The following is an 11,961-nucleotide window of genomic DNA, read 5'->3' as shown; positions in this document are numbered from 1 at the left end:
TATGTTTAAAAAGTTGAAAAAAATCAATTAAAATATTTTTTTATTTAAAATTATATATAATTAAGATAGGGGACATAAGACAAAGTCATACCACTTGGACCTTTCTAGTTTTTTAAAAACTTTCCAACCCTTTTATCTTTATCCCAAATTCTTTTTTATTAGAGATGGATACCCGAAAAAACCTGTTGCATTATCATCCCTATTTAGAATATTACGAAAACAATTAGAACTTCAATTATGAATTACTATGACATGATAGAATACAAAAATTATTAGAATTATAATCTAGATACAAAGTGCTTGTGAGGGAAAAATCACCCTCCATGGGCTAATTTCGTTTAATATATTTTTCAAATTCTGTTGGAAAAACTTCCATATTATTTTCCAATGGTTTATAGCTTATGCTTGGGTTGTTGTGTAATTAATTTTATATTTAAGATAAAGTGGTTTTTATTAAAAATTGGTGTTTGTTTGTTTTTATTTAATTCTAAATAGAACTTAAAATTAAATAGTGATGTTAAGTATTAGGTTATTTGTTTTTTTGTAACATTTTATTATTATTATTAAGTATTAAAAAATAAAAAAAATCAATTATTTTCCTAATTAGAAAAAATCAAATATTTTAGTTTGTTTTATTCAGCAAAAAATTTATAATAATAAGTCATGAAAAAGTAAAAAAAAACAAACAACCTAAAATCTGAAAGTATATTTGAACCGGTTGAAAAAACATAACTCAAACTTAACTAATTATTGAAAATAATTACCAAAAACTCACCCAAACATTTGGTTATATTAGGCCAACCTGCACAAGCTGTGCCCCGACTTTGGGCTCTGCTGGCTCAGGCCCATATCCATTGAGGTTCCGCAACCAAACCCGACCCACTAAATCTACGCCAGTAAGGGCCCAAGATCTTGGGCTCAGGCTGGTCCAGCCAACAATCTGTATGAGATTCCAAAACCCTAACCCTAAAATTTCTGTATAAATTCAGAGTTCTCATCAGTTGTTTCACAATCACAGCCACCATCTTTTGGTTCTTATTCTCGTTACTCTCCCATCTAGCATTACACTTTCTGGTTTACGGTTTTTCTAGGGTTTTGCAGTCTCTTTCTGTTTACATATTGTTGAAGATCGCTATGATGACTCCATAAAATTCAAGCTCAACAGACCGGAATGCACGGTTTCTCTTCTCTGAGAACTTTGCGTGTCGACCACCCCGCTGAACTGAGCGATCTCTCTTTCTTTCTTCCATTTCGCTTTTTTCGTTTATTGAAATTTTCTCGTGGTTTATTGGATCCGTTTGGTCACTGGGAAAGTTCGGGAACAAAGAAAAAACCAAAATATTTCTTTTGTTTTTTTTTTAAATATTGTTCTTGATTTTATGAGTTCTCTAAAATGCGGATTCAACCTTTGTTTCTTATAACAGTCAATCAAACAAAACATCGATGCATTAAAATTTCTATCATTATTTTTATTTTTTATAATTTGATTTTGAATTAAATTTTTTATTTGTTACTTTTGCAGCATTTAAGCCACTGGTTTATGATCAATAGATGTAGATTGGGATGAAGCAACAGTACATTAATCCAACACTTGATCTGAGATATTTATATCCAAGTGATGTTAAATTCTATGCTTCTGAATCTATTTCTGTTCATCATTCCTGCGACTGATGTTGTGCCCTTGTTTTGGACTTTTGGGTCAAAATGACTCATTTTTTAAATTTAAAGTTGACACCTTGAAACTATTGTTCAAAATAACCCTTTAAGCCACATCAGCCGAGCAAGGCTGTCCGGACAGCCCGTGAAAGCTCAAAGGCTATTTTGAACCATAGTTTCAAAATTCTCAACTTTAAGTTTAAAAGGTGAGTCATTTTAGCTCAAAAGTCAAAAGTCAAGCGCTCTTTTGAATTTTGGATAGACTAATAAACCAGTGAAGCAGAGTTGATTGATGACAGAAAATTTTAGGAGTCATTCTTTTTAGTAGCATTCAAATTGTTGTTTATTCTTAATGATTATGTGTATATTGATATGGGTTTGATTAGTGGTTTTTTCTTAATCTCGGGTTATCATCAAATGATCAGTTTAGTGAGTATTGATTGATGGGTTTAATGGTATTCTAAGTAGATGTAGTTATGTTGTTGAACATCACAATAAGAATAAGAAAGATGCTATTATTTGCATATGGGTTCTGCAAATTGCTTCTTCAATGGGCTCAATGGCATTGTTGATAGGTTCATTCAAGATTAATGCTCTCCATGCCATGCTTCTGTTTGGAGAAGCTATTTGTGAAATTTATTTGCAACATATAGCATCCTAACACCAAAATTGAACACTATCATAGTATAACAATGTCTGATTGAGCATATACTTGATGGGTGTTCAAAATTGGTGTTGTGATTTTGTCAATTGTTTGGTGCTAGTCCAACTAAGATTGTGGGTTTGTTTCATTCCCTTTTGTTGGGTTAAACAAGGTTGAATGCTTGAGATTTATGGGCATTACAATGTGATTTAAAGTGTGTTCTTGCTTTAATTAACTTAAAAGCCTAATTCTAGTATGGTTGGTTCAAATTGAACTTTGATATTGGAAATATCAGGAACCCTAAACTAATCAGTGTGTAGTTTAGTTGTAGCCCATGTTTTTGTCAATCGTACCAATAGTATCTAATGGTTTTTGTGTAGTGTTTTGTACAAGCTTTTTATAACATGCATGGTTTCATATATTTTTGTTTGGAAAATTTTAGCTCCAAATGCTATTGTGTTCAATTGCATTTGGATCTAAAATTTTGTAAATAGAAAGCTACGTGTTACTAGAGCACATGTTATGAATTAAAGAAACCTGTACTTGTGTTATTTCTTACATGAGAGTTCATAGAATTGAACTTCTGTTTATTTTTTTGTGATTTTTCTTGTATGTGTTGGGGAAAATAGAGGCCACAATGAGGATACCAAGCTCCCTCTTCTTAAACCAAGTTGAGGAAAATTGCTGGCAGAATCGAACCATAAACAAAATTGCCACCACTGAGTAGTCTCTTGTTCCCCATTGTTTATAAGGAATGTGGTTATGTTTTGAATTGATAAACTTTGCTGTTAGGTTTGTTGATCATTGTTGCTAATGAAGATGAAGTAAGAATATATTCTAGTTGTTGATTTTATTTACATTTATTTCTAAATTTGTTAGGGTTTTTAGTTGTTGATTGTGGGTAAGGAATCATCAAGTGATGAAATTAGTATAAATCTTAGGACACCTTCCTACACAACTTGCAATGGTTGTGGATGAGAATGCTATTACTTATTCTGATGATGATTACTTATCTACTGTATATTTTCTTTTTTAAATATGACAATTCAAATTTTATTTTCAAATCTAAAATGGAATTGGGTTAGAAGTTGTTTTTTGAAAAGATAGTGGAAGATAATTTCAATATTGAAATTGAGGTTATCTTTTTGAAAAATAACTTCTTATTAATGTTTTCTTAGATTTGGAAATAGTTTTGAAATTGTTGTATTTTATTATAAATGTTTTTTTTAATAAACAGCATTTTTGTGCGATCCTGTTTCTTTGTACAGGGTGTGGCAAATTTTGAAACGAAATTTGCTTATTGTGGATTTAAGGCTTTTATAAAATGCTTAAAACCACATTGATGATATATTTTCTCTATGTCCAGAACAAGTTGGAAAGCTTTTGCCAGAAGCACTACTAGTTTAAAGGTGTTTTGGTATTAAATCTAAATAAAAACTAAGGTTCACCCATTACAAATATTTTTAAAAAGTTACCAATATAATTTTGAATAAGCTTAACCATTGTAAAAGCTAATATTTATTTATGTACAATTGATGTTGAGTTAGACAATCTTTCTAACCATGATTGGATAAAGGGTTATTTAATTAAAATGATTTTTGAAAATCAAAATTTTGAAATTTGACCTCCCATTTAATTTTGGCCTTGTTTAGATAAAAATACATTAATTATTATTATTATTATCATTATTATTATTATTATTAACCTTTTATTTTAAAGATAAAGGGTTATTATAAAAGTAAACTCTTATTTTAAAATCTAAATGGGAAAAGGCATTTGTGTTAAAAATGGGATATTTTCAAGAAAAAACATGAGAAGGTTTATATGAGATTATTTCATCACTCTTAATTGTATAAAACTAGAAAGTAACAATTAATCAATCACTATTATCAAAATGTAAAATTATTATTTATCATAATTAATTTAGGTTTTATTCATAATTTATAAAAAAAAGTTTATTATAATTAAGATGCAGTTTGATTATTATAGTATACAAATTCTATATATGAATATAAGTAAATAATGCTTATTTAGATCCATAGAAAAATTTAAATAAAAAAACCCTTTTATTTGTAGGAAAATAAATAAATAATCAAGAAAGTCTATGTAATGTTAATATGGACATTCTTGATTTCTTAATCCTTGTGTAGCAAAATATGTCTTATTTAACATTAAATAAGGTGCACATTGGGTTTGAGTCAAAAGGCTTGTTTTGAAGTGAATCTAAGAATTTTGGGTTTGTTTGATAATTAATTTTGTAAATAATTATAAAAATTGAAGAATAATTTTTAAAAACTATTTTATAATGTTTTGTAAAACAAAAAATAGAAAAAAGTTTATTAAAAAACCTAAAATATTTATAACTTGTTTTTAATGGAAAATTCTAGAGTAATGAAGTGGGTACCATACCTTAAATAATTTTTGGCCATTGGATGATAATCATTCAATTTGGGCCATCGGAATGGATAACAAATAGAAAAAAATTGTTGAAAAAGGGGTGTTTAGGTAGTTGGTTATTACCCCTTCTTCTCCCTTCTCTTTTCTCTTTTGGGTTACATCCTCATCACATCCTTCTTCTCCCCTTCACCACAAGCTTCTTCTTCTTTCCTTTTTCTTTCTTCTCCATTTCAACAATAATTATTTTTTTTATGGTCTTGTTGGAAATGGTAGTTTTGAATTCCAACTTGGCAATGTCCGAGTTAGTGAGGCATTCGTGAAGCTTTATTGGAGTTGCCATCAAAACCCTTTTCCCTTTTCTCTTCTCCATTCTGTAAATTTATTTATTTATTTTTTATGCTCCCATTGACAATGGTAGTTTTGAACTCTAAGACGGCAATGTCCAAGGTAGTGAGACATTGGTGAAGCTTTGTCGGAGTTGCCCTAGAAATAGGAAGATGAAGAAGAAGAAGAAGACGAGTGGAAGTGAAAAACTTGTGCTATAGTAGTTCTCCAACCTTAAAAAAAATGAGTATTGTTGAATTATATATATATATATATATATTGATTCTCCATCGTGGAATGGATGTTCAACTATTCTATTATTTTTCTTCATATAAGCATATTGCCTTTGCCTTAAAATCATATTAGAAGAGAGAAAAGAAAAGAAAAAAAGATTAATGAATGAATATATTAAAATGGAAATCAATTTTTCTTTTTTCAATTTCTACTTTGAGACCTTTATTTTTGAACTCTTATTGTTTAACATAGTTTGTGTGAGTGTTATATATATTGGGAAGGGTAATGAAGATGGTGTGGAACCCCCCTTGCTTAAAGGGTGGACCAAAGGAGGACTAAGGCAACCTGAAGCAAGGTCATGAGATATTAAAGCTAATAGTAGAAAGGTTCATAGTTTTTTTACCATTGAAAATGGAGGGAGTTTTGTGGGGATTTAGGAGTGTGAATTTTCTATGTATTTTGTATGACATTTCTTTATAAATATAAGATAATAATACAAAATTTATGGATTGATTTTATTTCAATTTGTCCCTTACATATCCTTATTCTCTTTATTTATATTTTGAACTCTTATGAAATATGTAGTAATAGTAACTTATAACAATTTTTTTTATAGGAACTTATCTCCTTCTATTTAATATAAACGTATTAAAAGAAAAATAGAAAATTTATTACATAGTAATTGAAATCATGTTATGAAAATAACTTAATTATTTGATTCATTTTTAGGAGCAAGCATAGTGGTACACAATTTTCTCCAGTCCTAAGAGGTCTATTGGAGCATGGATACATTTTTAGAAAGTCAAAATTAAAATTTGTAAAGTAATAGTTAATTTTTTTGTGTTCTTGTTAAACTTATATTTGTTTCAAATTATTTTGTAGTAATGATCAATTGGGCATGATAAAAGGAGACAATGAAAGGGTGAAAATAAATGATGATGGAAGGAATAATATTTTTTTTCTTGTCTAAATTTATTTTATAAATTTTCTTCTTCCTAACTAGCAAATAAATGTAGGTGAGAAAAAATTTAAGCAAGAAGTGGCACACACTTTTAGAAGTTGAAAGAGAAGGTTTTATAGTTAAGTCAAAGGAAAGTTCAAAAGAATACTCACTTAAAAAAGGTGTTAGTAAAAAGGTAAAATTATTTCTAATTAAGAAATAATTATATTTATTGAATATTCGTTCAAAATAATATCAAATTAAATATGTTTACGTATCTCTTCAATTGTATCTTTACACACATTGTTCATCCAATTGAGTGATACGAATTCTAGAAGGGTTACAACTGGAACAAAAAGAGGCAATAGAAGAGATTGGATTTGGTAGTCTATTACAACTTAGAGGTACCAAAATTGATCATGGTTTGTGTCTTTGGTTGGTAAATAATTTGAATCCGTACTCTTACACATTAGAAGTATATAACACTTGTATAAATTTGTTAGAGAAGGATATAGAATTTATTTTGGACTTGAAGGGACAAGGGTTAAGAATTGATATGAACAAAAATATTAATAATAAGAATGATTTGTGTGGTCAATATTGTGATAAGAAGGGACATTTGCCACTAGTGATGTTAGAAAATCAAATTAGGGAAAATACAGATGGTGGCAATGATTTTAAAGTTCGTTTTGTATTATTTGTGTTGGGTGTCTTGTTATGCCTCACAATGAAACTTTTTGTTAAACGTTTGTTTCTACATTTTCTTGAAGACACGAATTCAATAAACAAATTGAATTGGGCTGAACTTGTCTTATCTCATCTTACGCATGAAATCCAAGAGTTTAAGAGCAACAAACAAAGTGGTGTTTTCGGTTGCCTATTTTTTTTTATGGTAATGTCCTTGATGTTAATTATATTTTATAATGAATTTGGAATTTGTTATAAAATGTGAGGTAAACTAAGTATATGTCTTTGCAAATTAATTTTCCAACTATTCTATTATGAGCATATATTGATGGGAAAAAAAAAATTCGTTGCTATAGACTCGAGTTTGTCCTCGTATTTGTGCTTGGGGAGATAACGAGCTATTACAGATGAAGCGAATATTTAAAAAACTCGGTGGTTATGTAAACCCTAATGTATGTTATATTGACCAATTTGGTTGTAGATTTTATTTTATCTGTAATGGTTTTTAAATATGGTGTGTCTTTAATGTTGATTAAAATATTATAAGTCAAAGTGTGGGTTATAAAAAATGGGGAAGATGGTGCAATGGTTCAACAGGAGATGAGAATAAAAGGAGATGGAGAGGAAGAAACCAAGAATGATAAGAAAATAAAAAGGTTTGCACATAGAGATGTTGTGAAACAGGTAAGTATTTATACTAATTTTTAACAGGCATAAATATTAGTAGTTAAGCTTTACATTATCATCTTATTAATTAATGTTTTTATATATCACTAGGTTGATGATGGAAGCTTAATCTATATGGATAAAGCTTTAGAACAATTGAGGACAGAAGTCTTTGGTCTGTGTAATTGTGAGAGTAGAATAGTTGTCAAAGTGCTTTCAATGAATTTGAAGCTAAGTACATATCTTTCAAACAATTATTTGTTGCTTCAAGAGAAAAATCTTTAAAGGAGAAAGGGAAGGAAAAAGAGAACAACATAACTTCATGTGAGAGAGCTTTGGAAGAGAAAAAGAAAGAAAAAGAAAAAGAGAAAAAATATGGTGACTTTTCTTTAATTGACAAATGCTTGAAAGAGAAATTAATTCAAAAATTGAAAGACCGATCTCCTACGTCATCAGAAGAAGTGCACCTTTTTTGTGAAGAAACTGTTGATATGTTACCGCTTCCAATGAATAGGCAAAATGATGATAATGCAAAGGTATATTTAATGACGAGATGAGTATTTTATAATCAATACTTCTCTAATATATAATACATTTATGCGTATTAATGATATTTTTGCTTCTTAGGAACCATTACGATCGCTTTGTCTTTTTCCCAATGACATAATGAAAACACATACATCCAAAGAGAGGAAACCTAGTAGATTCAAGGTATCCCCATTTTTTCAAGATTTTGTGAAGATGGGACAATGTAAACCATGTGAGGTATAATAAATAGCTTTTGTAATAGTACATTCTTGTTGGTCAAACATCATTTGTTTAGTTAGTAGTTATGCATGGTTTTCCATATAGTCAATCCTCATGTTCATTCAGGAAAACATGGTGGATTCACAATTAGTCACTAGACTTGAATCCCTTGTTGGTGATTATGTTTTCAATACATCATTGTCAACAAGGTTTGTAATGTACTTAATATTTATAGATATATTTTAGTAATATTATCTCGTGTTCTTGCATATAAGTCTTTTATTTATTTATTTATAATAACTATTGTTTTAGTGAGGTTCTTGTCAATTTTGACCATGAACATGGAGTTCGAGGGGATTTCCAATCTTTACATCCAAGATAGAATTTGTTGGATGTAGTAAGTATAAATTTCATTCATGTAAATTTACCACTTCATTTCATTTCATTAATATTATTAAACTTATTATGCACATGTAATAATATTGTAACACAAAATGTTATTATTAATGGATAGGTAATAAATCTTGAAGTGTACAAGCTTAATATTTTTGAGAGGTAATTCACAGGCATACAAAGCATAAGATGCTATCTACCCACGACATTTTCAGTAATCTCATTTCTTTGCTCTTTGTTAAGATACATATAAAATATGTTACAATAATGTTTGTGTTAATTATTTTGAATAGTAAATGATCTTGCATGGGATTTAAGAACCTCATTTTGATTAAAAAAAAATAAAAATCAACCATTGTTAATAAGTACATTATCGATTTGAATGATTGTGAAAAGGTTAGTAATAATTTCTAATATGTTGTTACATATATGAAACTTAGTGCACATACCCTATTATATAGCAAAGAGAAATTTGATGATATAAAATTTGTTTTTCATTTCAGATATACGTTCCAATGGATGACAATTGTCTTGATAATTAGTATCTATGTGTGATTAATGTTGAAAAATGTAATATTGAAAATTTTTATTCTTTGCAATCAAAAAAGAGAGACAACATTCAATATGATAAGGTGAAAAAAATGGTATGCTTTTTTTTTTTTCCCTAATTTATTGCATATTTTGATACATTATTAACACTTGAACATTACAAATAGGTTCAATTTTGTTAGTGCTTTTTCAAGCTTCATGAAATTAGGAAAGATATCTTGGAGTTCCCTATTAATTGGCCATCTTAGGTTCCAAGTCAAGAGAATAGGTGAGTGATAATATATGAATAATTATAGTATTGTTTATTTGATCTTTTATTTTTATTAGGTGGGATTGTGGAATTCATATGATCAAACATATGCGAACATTATAGTATTTGGAACTTGTTTTGAGCTCTACCAAAATAAGTTCATATCACATGCATCGTCAAATAGCAATTTCTTTAATCCTTCATGAATGAAACAAAGAAAATGAACGGATTTTGTCTATTATCTGCCCACATGACAAGAGGAAGAGGTTTAAAATATAGTTATATTGTAAGAGTACTAATACGTTGTACAATGAAAGTCTATGAAATATAATTTTAAATATGTTTCTACAAATACATAAATGAAAATTGATTTAGTTTAGGCAATGACATAGTACTGTTATGAGAAGTTCCAATTTTCTCATATTAATGGGCTATTGTTTAGGAAAGGTTAAGATAATTTGTTCCCTAGCAATTAAAAGTAGAAGAGTACAACAATTAAACCTTGAATTTGTTCCTCAAAATCTCTCTATTAGTGGGCTATTGTTTAGGAAAGGTTACAATAATTTCATTCATGTAGCAAGAAAAATAATTTCAGGGTTTGTTCCCCAGAATCTCAAATTTTTTTTAGTGTTCTCACTTCTTATAATGAATCAGAAATATGGAGAATAAGCTAAGAGGTTTTGTATTATATATAATTGCATAATATCTTCACAGAGAATAGACCTAGAAAATTGTTATTTATTTTTGAATTCCCAAATAAAATTTTGTTTCTAAAAACTAACATTGTTGATCAAAAATTAATTTTGAGAACTATTTTCAAAAACTTCATAAAAATTATCTACCTTTAAAACAAAGTTTTTAAAGGCGAAAGCGTAAGACGAGACGTTTTTGTGTTCGTGAGGTGAGGCGTAAGCCTCGAGGAGTTGAGGCGTAAGCTTTTTGAGCCTCACATTATATAATTAATTAATATTTTCAAATATATAAAATAAAATAAAACAACATAAATAAAAACATGAAAACAATTCATTAGAATCATTAAAAAAGCATACTAGTTCCATACTTTCACAAAAAACCATAACAAAGTCATAAAATAGAAAATAGATTCAACTATACTAATAATTTCAAACTTTAACAAAAAGCCATAACTAAGTCATGAAATAGAAAATAGAGTCAACCATAATAATAGTTCTAAACTTTTACAAAAAAATCCATAACTAAGTCATGAAATAACAACTAGAGTAAATTGTTTCAACTTAAATCCTCATCTCTAAGGTCATCATCATCCTCATCCAATGTATCAATAGTAGGAAAATGTCCACCATCATGTATCCCCATTTCATGTAAATCTTCATCTTCATCAATTGGTGTCAAATTCAATTCCTTATCTTTGTCTTTGCCTCTACTTGTACCTAGCATAAAGTATTAATTAGGTGTAAATATTATAAGTTTTTTTATTTAATTTAATCAAATTTATGACTTCAATTTTTGAGTACTTACTTGGTACTTCATTATGTTTCCTTTTGTAGGAATGTGAAGAAACCATGTGATCCAATGATGCTTGAGTCTCTTGGGAGTTGGATGACACAACTCTAATAGCATCAACACTGAATAACTCATTATCTTGAAGCCAACAAAGATCAAGGGGGAGGAAGGGATCTTCTTTCTCCGCAATCCATTCATCATCTGAATCATTCTCCTCTACCAAAATTGGATCAACATTTTGTTTCCTTTGTAGACTTCGCTCTCTTAATCTAGTGTTGCACCTTACTGTAGACCCTCAATTTTATCCCTTGACACTTGCATTTTTCCTATGAGTGTCACATGCACCCATGTTTTCATATGGCACCACTAGGGCCTCCTTTTAGGCTTAGTTGGTTTTTTTTAACCTTGTTTAGGTTCGTATGTGGTTCATTGTGGTGCGAGTATGGTTCATTTTGGAGTGCCATCGTGGTCATTTTCCTAGTTGTTGGCATCATGCCATAGGAAGGAAGTGGGGCCATCCCGAAGTTTTAGCTCAATTGGAGTTTATCGGAGTGTGTCTGAGCTCGGAGCACTTGGGCCTGTTTTGGCCATATCTCTCTCATCCGACCTCGGAATCACGCACCATTTTTTTTTCATGGACTCCTTATTCTTCAGGGAAAATTCTGTCAAAATTTCATAATTTTTCTCAACCGGTTCAACCGGTTGGCATCCAGTTCAACCAGTTTATTGAGCTAGCTTGTATGGAGCATTGGTTTTGATGATTTTGAAGCCTAATTCCTACATGGCTTGGGCCCATAAGCTCTAGATCGGTCTTGGGATATATTGTGGGTCTATTTTGGGCCTTGGTTTGGGTTTCTTGCAGCCCACCATGAATCCATATGGATTCTTGGTGGTGAAGCAAGCTGAAAACTTAAAGGAGTAAGCTTGCATGGAGAATTGGTGAGGAGAGTTATTGGGGAGTGTGGTTTCGAGGTTGAAGGGCTGTTTTCCAGA

General features: G+C 29.8%; 4 non-coding genes across 4 annotated transcripts; all 4 read left to right on the top strand.

Moving 5' to 3' along the window:
- The first annotated feature begins 1,127 nt into the window (after window positions 1-1,127).
- Window positions 1,128-1,232, top strand: LOC132252746 (small nucleolar RNA Z107/R87). Its single transcript, XR_009464525.1, has one exon. It is a non-coding gene; the product is annotated as a small nucleolar RNA Z107/R87 (small nucleolar RNA).
- A 322-nt stretch (window positions 1,233-1,554) lies between these two features.
- Window positions 1,555-1,646, top strand: LOC132252749 (small nucleolar RNA snoR31). Its single transcript, XR_009464528.1, has one exon. It is a non-coding gene; the product is annotated as a small nucleolar RNA snoR31 (small nucleolar RNA).
- Window positions 1,647-2,926: 1,280 nt separating this feature from the next.
- On the top strand, window positions 2,927-3,026 carry LOC132252750 (small nucleolar RNA R30/Z108). The gene has a single exon (XR_009464529.1). It is a non-coding gene; the product is annotated as a small nucleolar RNA R30/Z108 (small nucleolar RNA).
- A 181-nt stretch (window positions 3,027-3,207) lies between these two features.
- On the top strand, window positions 3,208-3,305 carry LOC132252744 (small nucleolar RNA snoR31/Z110/Z27). The gene has a single exon (XR_009464523.1). It is a non-coding gene; the product is annotated as a small nucleolar RNA snoR31/Z110/Z27 (small nucleolar RNA).
- Window positions 3,306-11,961: the final 8,656 nt, after the last annotated feature.

Source organism: Vitis vinifera, chromosome 16 (assembly GCF_030704535.1).
Source record: "Vitis vinifera cultivar Pinot Noir 40024 chromosome 16, ASM3070453v1".
Lineage (NCBI taxonomy): Eukaryota > Viridiplantae > Streptophyta > Magnoliopsida > Vitales > Vitaceae > Vitis > Vitis vinifera.
Note: the sequence above shows the minus strand (reverse complement) of the source record. Positions and strands in the feature narration are given on the sequence as shown.